The 23,387-nt window shown below is 32.3% G+C and overlaps 1 protein-coding gene and 1 non-coding gene across 3 annotated transcripts in view; both read right to left on the bottom strand.

The window, feature by feature from the left end:
- LOC111513790 (GTPase-activating Rap/Ran-GAP domain-like protein 3) overlaps positions 1–23,387 on the bottom strand; it is a 574,796-nt gene that overhangs the window by 426,077 nt on the left and 125,332 nt on the right. The window lies entirely within an intron of this gene.
- TRNAN-GUU (transfer RNA asparagine (anticodon GUU)) lies at positions 17,408–17,481 on the bottom strand. The gene has a single exon. It is a non-coding gene; the product is annotated as a tRNA-Asn (tRNA).

Below are 23,387 nucleotides of genomic sequence, written 5' to 3'. Positions count from 1 at the left end.
ATCGCATGAACATAGTTTCAAAAGAAACTATGTTTACATGAAATTACATGAATTTTCCAGTTTGTTTCCGAATGTCACTCCTTTGCATGATCTACAAATCTTTGTATAGAGTTAATTTTTTTGAAATTGATTGCTTTTTTCGTTTCTTTGGAAGATTCCCATATTTTTGGTGTGAAGAAAAGTAGAAAGACAGAACCTTTCTTTTCCAGGAACTAATATCTTTTTAAAATATACTCCTTTCTATTAAAACAAGATTACTATGGCTGAGATTTAATGAGTAATTTCATGTAATTAGGTCTAGTCATGTCACCGATGACATGACTAGATTGAACTCATTCATGATATAAAGTCATAATTTCATGAATGAACTTCATCTCATAATGTTATGGTGCTGAAGAGGCAATTAGGCAAGTGACTTATTCCGAAACATCGGATTTTCGCCAGTGAAAATGACAGTGTTCCCTGTAAGTGAAATTTTACTTCTTTCATTGATTATATTGTGCACCAATCCTGTGAATGATATATGATTGAATTCCAATTCTATGTTCATATAAAAGATGTGCTTTCGAAAGCAATTTCCTTACTGTAATTCGACGTTTATATGAAAGTAGCTGCAAGATCTACACATATTTGTATAGAGTTAATTTTGGAATTGATTGCTTTCTTTCTTTCTTTGTAATATTCCTAAATTTTTTGTATAAAAATAGTAGAAAGCCAAATTTTTTTTTCAATAATCTAAGAACGGAGTCTTCAATAATTTATTGAATACCTAAAAATAACAAATAAAATGTGTTTCTGCTAACCTGTTATTTTAGTTGATGATATTTCAAGCACTTATCAATGATCAAAATGACAATCATTAAATAAGTTTTCCACCAGCTATTGATCATGTCCCAAATCAGTAATCAACTGATTTCAACATAAGCATAACTCAACTTTTCAGATATGTGTATATATGAAATGAAAATTGAATTTCCTCACTCTAAGTCTGAGAGTATTTCTTGGTTCAAATTAAGTAATTCAGTATTATACAGGGCTAGTCAAATTCGTTTCTGTACATGGGAATCTCGTAAACGATAAGACATAGAGTGTCAGTTAAATTGTGGCAAAGTTGCGTATTTTAGAGACCTATTCAATGATGTGAAAAAATCGAATATAGCCCTTTTGGTTCTGGAGATATACAGGAAAAACCAAAAAATCCCAAATTATTTTTTTTCCTATATCTTCTTTATTTGCAAACATAATATTGAAAATCTGTTCACATTTTGCTATTGGCACTTGATGTGAGCTATCAGAATATGTTCATGAATTTTTTATAAAGCGTGTCATCTGACTTAGGCCACCCCCATCTTTGAATTTTTGAATACGGACATATATTTTTTGTTGTAGTTTTTGGATCGTAGACGTTCACTTTATACTGAGAAATTAAATTTTATTAAATTTTTCGTGATGTTTCGGTAATATTTGATTATAATTGGGTGAATTATTCTCTTTTGAATTACGGCCCTGGAAATTGGTTGACTGAGTTGAATAAAAACACAATAGCAACTTTCACGTCTCTCTATGTACCGTAAGGTTTTTCGAGAGTTTTTTTTTTTTCATTTTTAGGTACCTATTCATATTTTTTCCATTACTCTGAAAGTTTTCTACAAATAACTTCGAATAAGAAAAACTTTTATGATTATTTGACACATATCTACAACAAAAATATATTATATGTGTTTTTATGATCAGAAAAAGAAATGATAGCAATAATAACATCCGAAACGAACACTATAATTGCAATGAAAATTGAAATGAAGTAATTAAAACAATAAACAAATAAACAAACAATAAATATTTGAATTGGAGTCCTTCCATTTCGAGACAAATAATGGGCCAATAAGATGGCCTGCAAGATCACTAGATATCACTATTTTGCACTATTCTCTATGGGGGCCATTGAAAAATAGGATTTACGCTGGCAGAGAGATAGAAAATGTGGAAGATTCCAGATTGAGGATTTTGAATGATTTCGCAACAATGCAGCAAATAAGAGTATTAAGGGCAATAACTAATATGAAAAACCGAGTTCATAAATGTCTCGAAATGGATGGAGTCCAATTCGAACATTTATTGCGCCATTAATTTTTTTGTGTATATGAATTACTTCATTTCAATTTCCATTACAATTATAGTGTTCGTTTCGGATGTTATTATTGCTATCATTTCTTTTTCTGCTCATGAAAAAATCTGTTCAAAATCTGTTTTTCCGTTAACCAGCTGTCGCACCCCTACGAACGACAACCCTCAGAAGCCAAAACTTGTACGAGCTAAGGATTAACGAGATATTATTTTTTAACGTGTGATTTCTAACACGGGTTGGACGATAGCAAGTGAAAATCCATCGTTCAGACTAGGGCTTGAACCACCGACCGACAAGGCAGTCAATTCGAGTGAGTGAACAAAGCACTCACGTCGAACCGCCTGGCTACCGACCGACCAAAAAACACATATACTATATTTTTGAGGTAGATGTGTTTCAGATAATCATAAAAGGTTTTCTTATTCAAAGTGCATTGTAGAACACGCTCAGAGCAATGGAAAAAATATGAATAGGTACCTAAAAATTAAAAAAAAGTCTTGAAAAACTTTACGGTACATAGGGAGACGTGAAAGTTGCTATTATGTTTTTATTTAACTAATTAAATCAATTTCCAGGGCCGTAATTTGAAAGGGACTAATTCACACAATTATAATCAAATATTACCGAAACATCCCGAAATATAAAATTTAATTTGATTTCTCAGTATGAAGTGAACGTCGACGATACAAAAACTACAACAAAAAATACAGGTCCGTATTTAAAAATTCAAAGATGGGGGGGCCCAAGTCAGATGCCACCCTGTATAAAAGATTCACGGACATATTCTGATAGCCCACATCAAGTGCCAATAGCAAAATGTGGACAGATTTTCAATATGTCTGCGAATAAAGAAGATATAGGCAAAAAAATAATTTGGGATTTTTTGTTTTTCCTGTATATCTCCAGAACCAGAAGACCTATATTCGATTTTTTTACATAATTGAATAGGTCTCTGAATTACGCAACTTTGCCACAATTTAACCGACACTCTATCTCTTATCGTTTACGAGATCCCCATGTACAGAAACGAATTTGAATAGCCCTGTATAAATAGATATTTGAAGCTATTCAACAAATCAATAAATTACTTACTCTGATTCTTTTTGAAACTTCTGGTAAAAAATATTAATGGCGACAATTTCGAATGTCTCATAAAATGCGGAAAAACCGTATTTATAGTGAATACAACGTAAGGCTTTCAGTATTTAGTTTTAACAAGTATATATTGGCCTCGTGTGGGATTTGTAAGATTGAGAAAAATTTATACGGCAAAAAAATAATGATTCACTGTATCTGATAATGAAAGTTGCAACACTATATGCGGTAAATGTATTATTTCTCCGATAAATGCATACAATTTTGGTTTTCATCCATCACCTTAGAAAAGAGATAATCGTCATGCGGTATTTTGACTATCTTATAATTTCTGTAGCTCTTTATTAAGAACCATTATTTGAAAATCGGACTTCAATATCAAAATTACAAAGAAAATAAAAATTTTGCGTTGAATTTCGGTATGTGAGGTCAAAACTCATTTCCAAGCAACTTTTTCATCATGAACGCGAAGCAAAATATCGAGAATTTGTCATATTCGCAGGAAAGTAGTATAGGATGGGCTTAAGGTAGTCACTCAGGCTAGGTGTTGTGAAAAGTGTGCCCAATGAAGGTCTATGCCTGTACCAAAAACCAAATATCTGCTTTAAAAAATGAGACAAAAGTGTGTCACACTGTAATATGTATACATGATCAAATATACTATCCATCTATCTATGGAAACAAATAAAATCATCGTCGTGAAGTGAACAAAATTTCACTAAACACTTTTTCATTTCTACCAATATTTTTTTTCATACTATTGAAATTACAGAAAAAATGTAATGAAACTTACAATAACGTGAAGTCCCTTCATCAGTTGTTTTCAATCACTCACCTGAAACAAGAATGCACGTCAAACATATTTTTATTCACATATTGAAGAAACAAAAATTAATGTCATACATATTTTTTATTCATATATTGAAGAAAGGAACTAACAAAATCAAAAAAACTTCAATTTTTTTTTATTTCGATGAGTAATTTATAATTTGTAACAGTAATCACTAAATTTGACAAACGCAGAACATTTTTCATGATTCCACAACCACCCAAACTTCATTCTCTCATCAAATCACATAAAACTGATTTTCCAATCAGACCTGTGGTGTCGTATGTAACGGACGTAGCCTACATAACAAATAATAATCTGAATAAATTGATTAACACCTATGAAGATAAAACTTCAGTGTGGGATACATCGGTAATATACAAGTTGAGTTGTGGTTCTTGTCCAAAATTTCGTAGGGGACAAACCGGAAAAACTTTTTCCAAAAGAATAAAAGACCATAGAAGTAGTTTTTTGAATGGAAAGACCCATTCAATATTTGCGAATCTTTTGACGGAAGGGCACGAGTTCAATCACGATTATGACATACTGCATTTTAAAGAGAAAGGTTCAGAACTCAATATTTTAAAATTTTTAGAAATCAATTAATGAAATAATTCGTGATTATTGCTCAATGATCAAATAGATGTGAGTTGTTTTTCTTTGTTGAATTCAGTTTGCAACAAGAAAATTGCTAATTAGGACAGATATCAAAAGTAGGTAAAATGATAGCTCAGTTATACATTCTTATTCATTATTCTCCAGTCCATTATTCTGTAGGTGGTAATATTCATGTTCAAGCACGATACAGAATTTGTATAAACAGTATTGTGACGCCCGAAGATTCGTATAGCGAAACACGTGACGGGTTTTGTAAACTTTCAAGTGTAAGTTACAAGTGTGAATTTCAAGTGTTTTTCGAATACGTTAAACTTTTGAATTAGTGATAGGGATAATTTATCTTTCCAACATTTTCAGAATAATCATCACTATGAGAGATCAATCAATAGCGATACTGCTAATGAATTAGATATTTTAAATCTTTAATTTGAAATTTGTAATCACCTGGAATGCCAAAGTGAGCAAATAAACATATTATTTCACTTGATAGTTATATTCCAAGAAAATTGTTTCAACATTTTGAAAAAAGTTACCACGTTTAACAAATTAAAATTTCAAAGAATGTAAATTTACATGGCCGGTCTGCTTCTTCAGAAATTTGTTTCTAATTCTCAAAAGATAATATCAAAAACATGTTTATTCACTGCCGACTACCAGTTTTTTTAGGTTTTTTTAAATTTCTCAAAATATTTTCAAAAAGAAATAAAATTTCAAGTTTGAACAACTTCCTAAAGACTTTAAAAGACTTTTTTTCACTACTAACCTGAGAAATTGCTATTATTTACTCCATTCCCCTAACGAGAATTAATATTTCTCACCCTTGGTAAATAATGATAATAAAAAAACACTAAGGTAAATAATGAGAACAATTCTATAATTTTAAAGATATCATCAACTAGAAGTAGGAAATTGAACATTGGAAATACGCTTGAAAATCATTTGAAATTATAATTAATTGTACAATTGTGACAAATCATGTGTATTCCAGCATTTCCTGTATTAATGGAACTAACATATAGACCAGGTAAATTCACTTCTGTGTTACAAACAATCCTCGTATTTTGAACGCATTCATTACCTTTTTCCACTAAATTATCTTCAACACGGACGTTTTTTAAGACAGCATCTTGACTTGCAGAAGAAGTTATATTTGAAGCTTCATTGGGTAAATTGCATTTTTGCACTAATTCGGCGATTCTCTTCTTATTAGCTATTGATTCCTCAATATATCCTTCAGCCACTGCAGCCGACTTCCACCCACCGTGCCGTTTCAGGCTTAGTAAGTCTCCTCCGTTTTCTGCGAGAAGTGTTGCCGAGCTACGTCTTAGAGAATGACCAGTACACTCAGGATTTTCTAATTTGAGATAATTAGCCACGACATATCGTACTTTACTAATAGTATTGTGCCCAATATTTTGTTTAATATGTTTACCTTTACGGTATAAAATAAATAGTTTTGTAATGTCAGTTGACCTATTAGCTGAGTATTTTTTAATAAAATTAACCCTGTAGCTCAACAACAACAAACCTCCTTGATGTTGATAATATCATCGCAAACATCTGAATCGTCTAGGAGCATATTGCATAATTCATCTGTTCTGCAGGCACCGGCAACACCAATTACCATAACAGCCTAAATATCATTCCATTAAAAAATTATACACAATTTAATAATAAAAAAGTATACCTTTTTTGATAAATATTCGTCATCAGGAGCTTCAACTATAAATTTGTCAATTTCTTCCTTTGTAAATACTTTTGATTTCTTAGGTTTATAATTACTGTTTTTTCGTTTTAAAAATGCTACAAGCTTGAAAAACTTTGAAATGTCAATATTTTCTTTTATTGCAAGTGTCGATTTTAGCATGGAATAATTTGCCCACAATGTCGATACCTTTTTGCATTCAGATTTCTCTTTGAAATACTCTAATAAAACATTTAATGTTACTTTAGCAACTTTTCTTTCTTCACACCATGTTTCAGTTGGTTATATGCATTCATGTACAGTCTCTTTGATTTTTCTGGCAATAAATCACTACTTGTACTAGCTGCCACCACTCTAACTTCAGGCGGGGTACACATCATCTCTAAATCATCGTCACTTGATTTTTCACCCGCATTTTTCAATTAATTATATTGACGTTTTACTTATATAGATCTTTTAACTTCTTCAAAATGACATCTAAATTTGAATTAAAACCGCATTTGGCAAACTGACAGCAATAATAATCATTGTACAGTGTTTGGTTGTCATGGAAACGCCAGCAAACGTTTTCATGGCCTAAGTAGATGTTGCGCGCTTATCATCGACATCGCGTATTCAACATGGAAACTGTACCGTTTCAATTTGACATGCAACAATTCATAGCTGCCTTGGGTTATCATATAACCAAGGAATTTTTTTTCTCACTATATTGCAGAATTGAGAAATTTTAAGTTCTGAACATACAGAAGCGATGAGAGAAGTGGAACATTGAAATATATCAAAAATGCAATGAGATATTTCCTAGATTCATTTCAAAATTTGACACATGACAATTTTTACGTAAATAAAGCCAGTCTGATTAGAAACACGCTCCACTCTACTTGATATTCCGATATATCCAACAAATTGTTAGAAAATTACTAATGCCAAAATTAAAATTGTTAATATATCAATGTAGTGAAAAAAATTCTATATATACCTCGGCTGAGAAAGCTATTATTTACCTCGCACATTATATCCCTCGGCGTTACGCGCCTCAGGATATAAAAATGCTCGGTAAATAATAACTCACTTCTCACCTTAGGTATATAATATACTATTATGTGCTAGGAAGACACGATGGTTTCAACTTTCAAAGTGAGATAACAAAGAAAACTAATTTTCAATAAAGCAAAGATAATTTTTGGACACGTTGTTTTGTTTTTTCGAAATGAATAGAAAAAATGGATTTCCATCTGATATGATGTTCATATGGAACTGATTGTTGCGAGAAGACTTTTTGCTATCGTGTGAAAGTAATCAATTCAAAAGGGTGTTTTCTTTCAGTTTGTATATGAACCACTTTGTATGGAAGATTGAACTTTCTCCTGAAGATGATCACTTGGTGATTGAAACACGTGTCGAGGTGTCGAAAATAACGGTTTGGTGTTGGGATAAAACTCCAGTAATATGCAAATACCTATAGTTGTGATAGTCTCGTCAAAGAAATAAATGAGTTGACAATAATTGTATTATTCATTTGTTAAATCAGTTTTTTCCGTTAACCAGCTGTGGCCTGTGAACGAAAATTCTCAAATGTCAAAACTTGTGCGACTTGAGGTTGAACGAGGCCATGCTTTCTAACAAGCGACTATTGTACTTCAAACCGTTACAGTTTCACACTACCAGTAATGAAAATAATGTTCATGTTTTTTACAAAACATTCAGCAGCACACGCTGTCTGTTAATGAAATATACTGTGCCAGCGTTTTTTCCAATCCTCGAATCAGTTCTGATTTGCACTTTTTGGTATGTCCTTGAGCTCTCTAAGTGGTTCGGTTTTTACCTCCTTAATCGTTGCAGAAGGTCATCCTTCCATGGGTCTCTTCAAACTTACGGTGTTACGGATTACGGTGTTGTTTTCGACCAAAGAATTAGAAACAAGTAATGACTAGTGAGCAATGACAAGTGAAGTGCATTATCGTAATGCGAAGGTCATGTATTGTTTTTTACAATAACGGACATTTTCTTCGTATTGCTTCTCGCAAGCGACGCATAACTTCAAGATAATACTCCTTATTGACCCTTCGATCATGTGGCAAAACTCTTGATGCACTACGCCACGATAGTCGAAGAAAACAGTGAGCCAATCCTTGACATTTTATCGACCTTGTGGTGCTTTTTTTGGTCTCGGCTCTCCTGGGCCCTTGGTACCATTGGGACGATTGATCTTTGGTTCCGATGTCATAACTATATACCCATGATTCGTCATCGGTTATTACCCTTTCAAGCAAATCTGAATCGTCGTTTTCATTATTCAACAATTTCTGACCGATTATCATGCGCCGGTTTTTTGGCCAAAATTCAGCAATTTTGGAACTAATTTTGCTGCCCACGCTTCATGCCTGAAATTTTCGGAAAAAATCCCATGGCATGAGCCAACCGATATGCCGACATCCTCAACAACTTCTCCATAACAAATTTTTTAACTTTTTCAACATTTTCATCGGTTCTTTATTTTTTTTTTTTTTTAACAATAATATCGTTTATTATGCATAAAAAATACATTTATACATAAGAAGAAAAGGGTTAGCCAAAGGCTATCTTCCACCCCTCCCAAAAATTAAACAGTGAGTGTAAGAAAATAATTATAAAAATACTTATTTACTATCATAACAATGATAGAGAAGAGAACAAATAGTAGATCATATAGTTGCTAATAAATCTTGATATTCTTAACATTATTTTGGTCAATTTAACAATTTCATTGCACTACAATACATTCAATTTTAATTTTTTTAAATTAGCACTGAACAGTAAACATCTATGATTTTATTTATTTCTTAAATTGATGAAAATTATGATTCAAAATTTCATTCAGATAAGAAGGGACAATATAAGAAAAACATCCTTGAAATTTGGAAGTACGGTGCCTAGGAAAGTTGAATGAGTTAATTCTCAAATTGACCATATGTATGTCAGAATGCCTGCTATATAAACTATATAAATAACTAGGTGTTTCAGTTTGAAGCAACTTAAACAAAAACATTTTCATCAAATATTGGACTCTGTACCTCAAATTCAGCTCCTTCATTTTCAACAAAAATGGGGTGACATGTTCACCATATGGTATACAGCATACGAATCGCATGCAAGCATTTTGTATACGTTGTAACTTCTGCTTGTTATGTTGCGGCAAAAAATTGTAATACACCGAGCAACAATACTGGAAATGGGAGTAAATAAGAGTTTTAACTAACCTGAGTTTCATTCCTTCTAATAACTGATACTTGAAGTTATATAGCGATTTGAGTTTGAAGAATGATATTTTGATTATTTGAATTTATATTGGCCACGCAACTCTCTGTATCGGTGTTATGAGAAGACAAATTATATCATCTGCGTATGGATATACTTGACAATGTGATAAGAAAGTGGGTAAATCAAAAATAAACACTGAGAACATCAAGGGTCCTAAAATACTTCCCTGCGGTACTTCTAAATTCGTTTTTATTTTAGAGATGACCATGAGTAATCATCCAGTTTGACCCTCTGTGAGCGGCTTGTGAGATAGCTGGTCATCCATTTAAGAGAAATGTTATCGAATCCTACGAACTTGAGCTTGCTGATGAGTGAATCGAAATTAACTAAATCGAAAGCTTTACTTTGATCAAGCACTACTGAAATGGTGACTTTTGATTGGTGTCTGAATCTCGTAAGATCGTCGATTACTTTTTTACGGAACCTAGACTGCTCGTACGGGAGTTTTCGATTTTCTTCAAGAAAAGCTCTTACTTGACGGGAAACATTTTCTTCAAATATTTTGGAGAGTGAGGGCAGAATACTGGTAGGGCGTAGGTAGATCACTGAACGTGGTAGGTGATTTTTTTCGGAATTGAAATTATATTAGCAACCTTCCAAATATGTGGAAAAATACCCTGTCTGAAGGACTCGTTGAAAATATGTTTAACTTCATCAATACAGTGTGGTGTCACTAAAGAAATTATTTTCATATTTATATTGTCAGTACCTAAAGCATTAGATTTTATTTCTTTGATAGTAGTCAAATTATCATCATCACATATATCGGTGAGGCAAAAGTTCATAGGAGCGTTCAATTAATTATTATTGTAAAATGGAAGAGTGTTATTATTTACTATTGAATATCCAGCCACGTTTAAAAAATAGTCATTGATTTTTTCAGGTCTACGTAGTTCAATTGGCAGGCTATTGGTTTGCGAGGATGATTTTGTAGTAACACCCCAAATCTCCAAGATTTCTGCATGTCATTTTCAAATTGTTTTCATTTTTGTTCAAAATAAATTGTATATATACTGTTTTCTCACGTTTTACTGCGTCATCGACGTAGTTGCGTAAAGTTACCTTGTACTGTCTAGCTGGTGCTGTCTTTTCTTTAAGATATTTAGCATGAGCTCTATCACGGGTTTTCATCATCAATTTGATATTATTAGTTACAAACGGGGATGCTTTATGTTTTTTCTGTTTATAGTGCAAATTGAAGCATGTTTGTCAAAAAGCATAATGATGCATTCGTGGAGAAAATTTACTTTGGAATTAATATCTTGCATAGTCACAATATCACCCCATGGTAAGTTAGCAGCATCTTGAGAGAATAGTTCATTATTGAAATTCTTAAAATTTCTATGTTATCATAAGTATCTTCACCTTCGAAATCGATATCGCAAAATACCATCAGGTGATCAGTTATACCATTTATATCAAGTGTATTAGAATTTCTTACCATTACTTCCTTTCTAATGTAAATGACATCAATCAGAGATTCAGAAGTTGTTGTTATCGGAGTAGAATTTTCTACAATTCGATTCATATCGAAACAAGAAACTAGGGCTGTGAATAGTTGAGTGTCGCGAGAGTCACAGTTTAACAAATAAATATTAATAGGTCCAACTAACACTACAGCAGATGTTTCCAAATACACTCGTTCCAGTACATCACCTAACTCCTGCACACAGTCCTCTACATTTGTTCCTGGTGATCAATAAACAACTCCACAGGCTACTTTTTGTTTGTTTATATTGACTATAATCCATAGCTGCTCCAGATCATTTGCCGAAATAGAAGAGTAGTATAATTTGTATTTATACAGTGATTTGATGAAAAAACATACTCCACCACTTCTACCATCACGGTCCATACTTATCAAGTGGAAGTTAAGTATAGTAACAAATTTATCTGGATATTCTGGAGCGAGCCATGTTTCCGTGACTCCAATTATTGAAATTTTGTTATTATCGATAGAGTATTTGAAATCACCAAAATAATTATTCAAAGAACGAATATTCACGTGACTGAATCTTATGCTAAGTTTTTTGATTCACTGATAGAAGGAACGTCATGTACTTAGCCCGCGAAATTTGAACATTCACCTCATTTTTTTAACAGTCCACGTTAAAGTCTCCTAATAATTTTTGTTTGTGTTATTTGTTCATGGTCAGGTTGGGATTCAGGTTCGGTGTTTCTTTGATTGCCGATAATTGAAACATCAGTGGGGGCGGATACTTTCGCAAAAGTATGTACATGCATAGATCAGAGGCTAGGATTTGAAATATTTGCATTTCGCATTAACCATGAGTCGACGTTCGCCTCGAGACTCAAGTTAATAGGATGAAATCACTGAAATGCGAGAGCTTCTTCCGTCACACCGATTAGGTGATTACGTAATTTAGAGAGGTTCACGTAAAATCTACATCCAGACAAATGATATGCCCGAAAAGTAATTTGGAAGTATTTCTTAGACGATTATATCGCTTGAGCAAAGGTAATTTATTCTGAGACCTCATCATCCCCGAGAATATTAGAACAGTATGAAGAGGTGTAAAATGAAAAGTGTTGTTTCGTTGGAATTTGTAAACTTTATGACACACCAGTGTTCATGCTGAATGTTTCTTACTCATCACGAAAACCAAATTCATGATATTTTCATGTAGTGAAAAATATCAACCAAAATTTGATGAAATAAAAATTCACAGTTCGAAATGTTTACAAAAATATTTTCAAAAATGCAATTGCACTCTTAAATTAAACAGAACCCCAGAAATAAAATATTTGAGAATTTATATATGTAGATTGTTACCTGTAGTGGTAAAAAATAGTTGCAAAAAATCATGAAAACATCTTTATAAGTTCAGACTTCTGAGAAATATATTTGAAGTGAAAATTTCATTTATGTTTTATTATGCATTATTTTCCAATATCATGACCTATGGAATCGTAGCCTGGGGTGGTGCACATGAAAATTTATTTCATAAATATGCAATTGAAATGATTTTTAAAAAACCTTTCAGATTTCCATCAAAAGGTTTTATTCACAAAATACTTCATTTTAAATCTCAGAAAAATATTTTACAAAATCAGTACCATCTATATAAAAAACATTTTGCAAATAGACATAGAAGAACATCAGTATAATGCAAGATCAAAGACCAATAAATGCTTTCAAATTGCTATGTAGTCTACTACATTCAATTCAGCAACACTGCATATGTATTGGTTGTAAAGTTTACAATATAATTCCAAGAGAAATTAAAAAGTTGAGAGTTGAGATCAACAGCATTTAAAAAAGATTACATGTTTTGATATTAGATAATACTGAAAAAATTGAAAATGTGCTCACATTGAAATAATTGCCTAATCTACTAGTCTTTTACAATGTGTCCTTATGTAATGAAAAACAATTAATTTGAAACTAGTAGATAAGGCAATATTGTGAAATTGATTTCAGACACTTAAGACGCAGGTACTTAGAAGAGGTATCTATGGTATAAATAAGGATAACTTTGTATGTATGTATATTTTGATCTTCCTCTTGGTGATCGAAACACGTGTCGAGGTGTTAAAATAACGGTTTGGTGCTGAGTAACAACTCCAGTAATATTCATTACTTCACCAAAAGTGTAGACGCGTTTTGCTTACACCGTAGCTTCCTCGCTAGCTACACACCACTTATTCATTCACTTAGGAAACCAATATCCCTTGGTGTTTCGGATTGAAAACACTGACCTTCATTTTCTCATCAGCACTATTCCAGATTATTCTGGAATGTTTCATGAGCCCAACCGTGGCAGCTGGAGCACTGTATCCAGTCTTCACCGTACTCTTGTGAGCACACAACGCATGCAGTTTTTCCTGTTTGGGATGATTCAATTGATGGTTGCTCTTTATTAGTAGTTCCCCCATCTTCGCCGTCGGACTCCATTCTTTGGCTTTCACTCCACTTTTTTTTTAATTTTGCGCCTTTGCGTTGTTCCCCTTCTTCTTATTTTATTTTTCTTTTCCTTCTCAGGGTTCCTTTCATTCATTTTTTCTTTGATAGCAAATTCGTAAGGGGTTGATGTCGAAATTTCACTTCTTTCACATATTCCTTTTCGAGCAGCTGATCGTTTTATGGCAGCATTTGGCAATGACGACTTAGTATGGTTCACATGTACTTGATTTAGCTCTTTTTGGTGACATTTTTTAGCCCTGTCCAAAAATTACGACCAAGGTGTCATTCGATTCGTATTTTTGACTAGAAAATTTAAGCAAAGGTCCGAAAACGCGCCGATGAAAATTACAAAAGTTATAAACAATTAAGTGAAAAAAAATGAGGCTTTAGTTTTTTCTTAATATCTCGGAAAATTTTCAAAATTTTGGAAATTTGAGAAGAGATATGAGAAGATCAATGAATTTGCGTAAAAAAAATCCCGGCTCCCGAAACTGTATCTCAGTTATTTATAATTTTAACAGAGCCCTGAAAATAGAGCCAAAAGCGGGTAGTCTGGCTTCCGCGCGCCTTTCGTCACTGTGACACAAAAACAAAAAAAATTATTTAAACATATTGAACGTGAATATTAAGGAATGAAAAAATGCATGTAATGTTGGGATACATCAATAAACAATAATCCGCAGTCAAAAAATTTTTATCCCAATTCCAACGTTAATTATAAATTTGTTAATTAATAACTTTTTCTGAATTGAAAGTTAATATAAAAATCCCTATAATTATTAAACTAAAACCCTGGCATTTTTTTCCTATGGTGAAGTTATCCTTAATAGGCAGAAAAATAGATTACCGTTGCCAAAATGAAAAGTTGTTATTTTCTATTTTTTTATTAACAATTGAAAATTATAATTTTATAAAAAATACATTACAATTTTTTTTTATTGTTTCAATGTCTCATGGCTAAAAACTAATTATTTTTTTTTCATTTTTTACAGCTATTGTTAATAAATTTATTATAAACAAATACATTGTTTATGAGAAATTCAAATTTTTTTTTTGCATTATGTTGATTGAAAAAAATCATGATTTTTAGAAAAAAAATTATTTCTTAAAAACATTTCTTTGATGCTAAAAAATGCGTTTGTTAATTAACGATCGTTTTTTGCAACTAAATATTAAAATTAAGGAACCGTTTTTTTTAAATCATAAATTCTATTGTTCTTTGAGGTTTTGAAAAAATTTTTTTTGATTCTTTTTCTAATTGTTTATTTAAAAAAAATTGTTATGTGTTTTTTTTAATTTATTTTATTTTTTATGAAACTTTTAATATTGTGATACCTTGATACTTGTCTTTTTTATTCGCTCCTTCGCTTTTATGATTATAATAACTTTTAAACTATTGCAGTTATGACAAATATGCTTTGAGTCTTTTTTGTTCATTATGAATTTATTAACAATTGCTGGATATCATAGATGAAAATCCTCAGCTGATGCAATACGTGGAAGTCTTCTACAATCCCGATGCCTCTCGTCAAGATATCGAAGTAGCTAGAGAGCGAATTATGCTGGCTTTGTACGGTCAATTCGATACTAATTCAACATCAGGCCAGTGTCGTGTTTCTCGATTTTTAAGTATGATTGCGAAATCAAAGACTGCGATCAACTTAGCAACTTTACCTCGAACAACAATAGCAACACATTCACACTCATTTAGGACGTATTACCAAGTTCAGTTTTGGATTGGTAATTATAATTTGAATCCGGAAGATTGGGGTTGGATCAAAATCTGAAACAATGTTCCTGCCGATAAAAACAACGGAAAACTGGCGCCTGACGACTTACTTGAGCTGGTTAATTGTGCGTGCATAAAAGAGTGTAATAATCGATGTGGATGTAAGAAAGCTGGGCTTCCTTGCTCATCTTTATGCAAAAATTGTAAAGGCCATCACTTGATGATGACAATGATGATACTGATATCATGATCGGTCGATTAAATGCTATCGATAGTAATACCGATGGAAATGAAGACGACCTTATTGATTATCAAGATTTTCCAGTAGGAGTTCAAGAATACTGTGAACCGATACTTGAAGAAGTCGAAGAGGAGGGGGTTCAAGGAACATCACGACAAGAAAATACAGAAGAAACTACAGATGATGAGCCACCGACACTAAAACGATCTAAAAAGATTTAGTTTTCAGCCATGAGACATTGAAACAATAAAAAAAAATTTGTAATGTATTTTTTATAAAATTATAATTTTCAATTGTCAATAAAATAATAGATAATAACAATTTTTTTATTTTGGCAACAGTAATCTATTTTTTTGCCTATTAAGGATAACTTCACCAAAGAAAAAAATGCCAGGGTTTTAGTTAAATAATTATAGGGATTTTTATACCTATTAACTTTCAATTCAGAAAAAGTTATTAATTAACAAATTTATAATTAACGTTAAAATTGGGATAAAAATTTGTTGACTGCGGATTATTGTTTATTGATGTATCCCAGCATTACATGAATTTTTTCATTCCTTAATATTTACATTTGATATGTTTAAATAATTTTTTTTGTTTTTATGTCAGAGTGACGAAAGGCGCGGAAGCCATACTACCCGCTTTTGGCTCTATTTTCAGGGCTCTGTAAAAATTATAAATAATCGAGATACAGTTTCGGGGTTAGGACTTTTTTTACGCAAATTCATTGATATTTTCAAATTTTTTTCAAATTTCCAAAATTTTGAAAATTTTCCGAGATATTAAGATAAAAATAAAGCCCCATTTTTTTTTCACTTAATTGTTTATAACTTTTGTAATTTCTATCGGCGCGTTTTCGGACCTTTCCTTAAACTTTCTAGGCAAAACTACAAATCGAATGACACCTTGGTCGTAATTTTTGGACAGGGCTGAAAAATGTTACAAAAAAAGTATATGTGAACTAGACTAACTCGTGGATTCCATAATACCTAGATAGAGCTAGTTGATGGTTGGAGACTGCTGACTCGTGTGTCGTGAGTAGAATCCTAAACCGAGCCGTCGGACTCTTTTGAAACAAAATCAGCGACAGATACAAGATTCTTTACGCTGTTAGTGGTTGTTTTAGATGTAGTTTCTGGTTTCTCTAACAGAATAATAGTCATGTCAGCGATTCCCTGTACATTTGAATCCAGATGCCGCAATATCCAGTGGAGCAACTTTTTTGAACGATTCATTGACAAGACCAGCAATGTCGTAGTCGGTTATTCGAAATCCAACGCCACTTTCTCTCTACGATTCAATGCTGTTATTTAGACTGTTGTAGTGCGAAGTAAGATATTTGCACAAAACCTTGGTGAATGCAGTTTTCAAACTTGTTTGGTCCCGATTTATTTTTTTTATACCTTTTTCTTCTATACTCTCTATTCTTCCGACTTCTGAAAAACCGTATAACTATTATTATGAAAAGCATGAAAACTCACAAAAAAACATAAGCCGACATTAAGAGACAACTTCATATCCGGTATTAGGTGACAAATATAGTCGTTAAAATTATATATATATATATATATATATATATATATATATATATATATATATATATATATATATTATATGAAGACCATTCTGAAAATCCGTAAAAACGTTTATAGATTACGAGCAATCATAAACCAATCCCTTCATCAAAAATATTTATAAACAACTGATCATAAATACCTAGCTTGTTTGACTTCGAGACATACAAAATAGACAATCATTGAATTTATTGGCTATAATTTCTTTATAATTTGAATCGAAATTTCAATCCTGGTTAGTCTCTCGAAAACAAAAAAAAGAACGCCCCCGGGTGGGCTCGAACCACCAACCTTTCGGTTAACAGCCGAACGCGCTAGCCGATTGCGCCACGGAGGCTCTTATGTAAGCTACTGCTAAGACACCGTCCTGAGCCTTATTCAATTTGAAAAAAAAATATGAACACTACAATAAGGAAAATAATATACCATGTAATATTTGTGATTTAAATTATATTGGAACAACTTCCAAAACATTATGAAGCAGAATAACTTCACGCAAACATTTTCACATAAACAATGAATTACACGAAAGAAAACTACTTTTGAAACAAATAGGTACTTTTATATGAACGCAGAATTATACAAAAATACTTTTCTCTTTTCAGTTTGTATTCTACAACATGCGTTATGGAATTGAATCAGATATCATTCACAGGATTGCTACACAATATAGTGAATGAAAGAGGTAAACTTTCAATCACATGGAATAGTGTCATCGTCACTGGTGGTAACATGCCTTATTGGCACCAAATCTGAATAACATTATAAGAAAAAGCACTCAATTCATTCACAAAATTACGACTTCATGTTCGACGTAGGTTTGCGAAATTTCGTTCGAGAGATTTCATCCTCGAAGTTGAGCCTCGAACTCGTCGATCTACAGTACCTACTCCAGGATGAGGATTTGACGACCCTGATGGCGGAAGAACTGGGCGTCAGCTGCCATGCGGTTTTTGATAGGTTAAAACGTATCAGAAAAGTCAAGAAGCTCGAAAAGTAAAAGTGGGTGCCCCTCCATTCGAACGATCGACAGAAATTGTCCATTTCACAACCTAGGTATTTCAATTTGCTATCGATCGCGAACGTGCAACACATATTCCCTTATTCATTGGAAACTAGTAAATCACCTTTGGAATTATGTGGAATTGTGCAACGAACTGAATGCAACAAATCTCCTAAAAATACGAGAATAACGTAGTCTGTTCCAATGAACAATTATCAATCCTCAATTCATCAGAGCCAAATGAACACTGAATTGTTTTGACAAAAGTGTGACAAGAAAATATAAATAACAATTTTATTTCATGAAGTATTGTTATATTATTATTATATTGTTCATGAAATAAACTGCTATAACATCGATTGTGATGTAGAAAGGAATATTTGAAAGAAAACGACTTGGACGTAGCTCATATGGCAAATAATTTGAGCAAATTTGTTGAAATCGATAAAGACAAAACTTTAGCGTCGGTTATGTCAGATGTATATTAGTTAACTCGTGATTTTCTGTCTCTATCTCTATCTCTATCTCTATCTATCTCTATCTATCTCTATCTATCTCTATCTGTCTCTATCTATCTCTATCTGTTTTCGAGATAAAAAATAAATTGTGCTAAATATGGTCCAAAACATAGCCTTAATTGAAATTAAGTACATCAGTACTCTCAATTCATGAAAAGTTGATATTTTGATGATAATTTGGACAAACTCGGAATATTCAAATGACACCAAGAAATCGACTCCATATCATACAGGGCGTGCTGAAATTACTATTATTTCCATTGTGCATAAAAGTAGTCGAAAGTTCATTTTTTCAAATAAAACCCCCTGTATATTACTCGATAAATTGAAAGATGGTGAAAAATGCTTCAAGATGATATACATGTCCCTATACCTAAATCGTCAAGTTTTCTTAATAAAGCCGTTTTTGTGGAAAAATAGTTATTCACGTTTTACCTACAAGTGTTGAAAGTGGCATTTTATTTTGTGTGTGGGGATTATTGCAAAACGAGCGTCAGCAAGTGGAGCAAACTCACGAGCAAAATAAAATCACTTTTAACAAATGTATCATACAATTTTTTTTGTATAACGTTACTGCTGATAATAAAAAAAATTATACGGTCCATGGGATTTCAACACACGATCTTTGGTTTACAAGGCATATGTTACAACTACATACGCTCACTCACGTTATTTTAAGGAGGATTATTGGTTAGTCATGAAGGACTTTCTACAGTTGGACTGAATACCTACTACTTCGACATCGTCAGTAACTACTTCACAGGGATTTAATATTATCAATAGCACGAACTGTATGTGTGAACTTTTCTAAATGATTTTTTGGTAGGTGTTCTGATTGAAGTGTTTCTATCAAAGAGATTTTCAATAACAGTTGTACAAAAAATAATTTTTAAAGAATTTGATTTCTAGGTAGCCGTGGAAATATCTAGCTTATGACAGTTTGGTGACTTTTATAAGTAATTGATAAATGGTTATTGACGATGTTTCAAAAAATCGCCAAAAATGAATGCAAATATTGATTATTCAAACGAATTTCTTATGAAATGATTTATTATACACGGATAGTGTGATCAAATCATTGCCAGAACTTGTAGAAAATTCAACCAAATGTATCCTGAATTAACACCAATGAACGAGAGGAAGTTTGTAAGATTACAAAATAATTTCCTTAACTATGGCTCCATGTTAAAAGCGCGTTCAACATTACCAAAACCTGTTACTTCAAATGAGGACAATACTGTTAACGTTTTGGCATATTTTTATGCATATCCAGAAGCTTCCATTCGCAGTGCAGAAAAAGATTTAGGTGTATCACATGCTTCAGTACAACAAATTTTGAAAAATCACGGAATGCATCCGTATAAATTTACCAAAGTTCAAGCTCTAAAAGCAGAAGACTTCGAACGTAGAATGCATTTTTGGGAATCCCCTTTGATTCATACACAGGAAGATCGGGAATTTTTGTCAAAAATGATTTGGAGCGACGAATCAAAATTTACGAGAGATGGTATTTTCAATAGAAAGAATAAACATTTTTGGGCTGATCATAATCCTCATGTTACAAAAGAAATGGGTTTTCAAGAAAAATTTGACGTGAATGTTTTCTGTATTCTGAAGAACAATAAAATTAGCTTTTTTATTTATGAAGACACACTGAATGCAGAGAGATATCTCCAAATATTTAGGACGACTGTAACCGGTTTTCTTGAAAATTTGCCTTTAGAGGAATATAGGAATTCGTGGTTTCAACTGGACGGAGCGCCAGCTCATTCCACCCAGGAAGTTTCCAGGAAACTTGACGAACTCTTCGACGATCGTTGGTTTAGGCGTTTAGGGCCGTGGGATTGGCCACCGAGATCACCCGATCTCACGTCACTTGACTTTTTTTATGGGGTGTTTTGAAAGAAAGGGTATATAGTACTTCAGTGCCTACCAAAGAAGAATTGCGACGGCGAATAGTGCGGAGAATTGAAGATCTGGATCCCCAGGAAATTAAAAAAGCAACCACAAGTACGTACAGAAAAACATTTTGAAGTGTTTAGAATGTAATGGACAACATTATCAGCATTTATTGTGAAAATGTGATATTTTTTTTACAATTTTGTTATTTATAATCATCCTATTCTGTTATTGTCTGTACTTTCACAAGTTTCAGCCCACAAAGTCTTACTTTTTACCTAGAAATGACTGATTTTTGGTACAGTTGTTCCCTGGAAACCTTGAACCATAGTTAAGGAAATTATTTTGTAACCTTACAAACTTCCTCTCGTTCATTGGTGTTAATTCAGGATACATTTGGTTGAATTTTTTACACGTTCTGACAATGATTTGATCACTTTGTTCATGTGTATAATAAATAATTTCATAAGAACTTCATTTGAATAATCGATATTTGCATTCATTTTGGAAGATGATTCAAAACACCGTCGATAACTTTATTCAATTATTATATTTTTACTTGTAGGTTATTTCACTATCATTTCATTTCAAGTTTATTGTTGCTAAATATAATTGTTATTTTCAACTATTCTTTTTTAATTATTCTTTTTTAGTTGTTTCAGGGATTTCAAATCATTTTATATAGTAGACAATGGAAGTCCGAACTAGTGAAATTCATCACGAAACATTGTCAATCACCTTCAAACAAACCGTCGATAACTCTTTATAAATCACTTATAAAAGTAACCGAACTGCTATAAGCTTGATACTTCCACTGCTACCTAAATCCAAATTCTAAATAAAAATAATGTTTCTAGAAGAAGCGACTTTATTGAGAAAACTTGACGCTTTAGGTATAGGGACATGATATATCATCTTGAAGCATTTTCCACCATCTTTCAATTTACCGAGTAATATACAGGGGGTTTCATTTGAAAAAATGAACTTTTGACTACTTTTATGCACAATGGAAATAATAGTAATTTCAGCACGCCCTGTATGATATGGAGTCGATTTCTTGGTGTTATTTGAATATTTCGAGTTTGTCCAAACTATAATCAAAATATCAACTTTTCATGAATTGAGAGTACTGATGTTCTTAATTTCAACTAAGGCTATGTTTTGGACCATATTTAGCATAATTTATTTTTTATCTCGAAAACAGATAGAGATAGGTATAGGACATTATCAACGAAAAAGTATTAAAATACCACAGCGATTTCAAAAATGTATTAATATACGGGATGTTCCATTCAAAAAAATAAAGTTGCTAGGACTTTTTGATGGAAGTGGCAACGCCGCAATGCTGAAAATATTTCAGATCGATAGAACAGGTAAGGAAATGTGAGAGGTGAAATTTTCAGAAAAATCATGCTTTACGTTTTCCAGAAACGTCTAACCCACCATCGACCGTGAGTCACGCTGTATACTTGTTGATATTTTTGAAATTCATTGAATAAACGGAATATGCAGTTTTATTCTTATAGATAGATAGGTAGGTAGCACTTTATTTCCAACAGGTGAACACCCAATTACAGGAAGTGTTAAAGAAAATATACTGAAAAAAGTAACATTCACTTCAATTAAATTCACATATTATATATTCAATTGACATATTATAAATGAAATAGCCTTGACAATGTTGACATAAAACAATTGAAAATTATATTTAAAAAAAACTATAAATGAAAGGTTCTATGTAAGATACAATCCTTGATAAAGTTCAAAGAGTTTCCATTAATGTCACACATGTTACATACTACATTAAAATTCTAACACAATAAATTTACTGGTGCTTTGAGATTCACATTTGTTCTACTACTCTGACAATAAAATGTTTTCTCGTATTTTGAGTTGAGGAGTGGTACATAAAAATGTATTTTTTGTAGGAGCGGAGCACGTGATATGTTATTGTTTATTAAATTATATAGAAATGTGACCGTAAGTCTACATGTATTCAGTGATATAATATTAAATTGGTTCAAAAGGATGGAATAGTCAATTCCCCTTTGGGAGTAAATAACTGTAGTGCGAAAAGACAAGAATTTCAAAAACTTTCTTTGGACAGTTTCAATTTGCTGTATGTAAGAATTATAAATGGGATACCAGATCATTGCCTCATATTCTAGTTTGGACCTCACATAAGCATTGTATAGCGTGATTATTACCTTTATATTTCTGAATTCTCTGGTGTTCCTCATTATGAAGCCCAACATTCGACTAGCGGACGAAACAGCTTGGTCTATATGTGAAACAACAGTGAATTTCTGATCAAAATTTATACCAAGGTATTTCATTTCATTAACTCGACTTATGGTATGTATTGTTATCAATCTCATAAGTAAATTTTATTAGACTTTCCTTTCTGGAAAAAGACAATAAATACATGCCATTTAGCAATGTTAAGATTCAAACGATTATTGGAACACCAATCATATATCAGATCTAATTCATAGTGTAAGTCTCCATAATCTTTTATCACCTTGAATATCTCAAGGTCATCGTCGCAAAACAATTTTGAATTGTTTATTATTTTAGTTAAATCATTAATGGAAATCAAGAAAATCCCGGAACTAGGAACAAAGCAGATTTAAAGCCTTCATACTCTACATACTGTTTTCTATCGAGTAAATAATTTAACATGAGTTTTATCAAATTTTATGAAAAACTAAATTCAGATAGACGCTTGAGAAGAATGAAGAAATCTATTTGATCAAAAACGTTTTGCATTTCTGTATAAATGACGTCAACCTGAAGTTTCCTATCAAAAGCTTCAGAGACACT

Source organism: Leptinotarsa decemlineata, unplaced genomic scaffold, assembly GCF_025532065.1.
Source record: "Leptinotarsa decemlineata unplaced genomic scaffold, Ldec_3_MD MMD2_P_RNA_scaffold_5, whole genome shotgun sequence".
NCBI lineage: Eukaryota > Metazoa > Arthropoda > Insecta > Coleoptera > Chrysomelidae > Leptinotarsa > Leptinotarsa decemlineata.
This window is presented reverse-complemented; position numbering and strand designations above follow the sequence as displayed.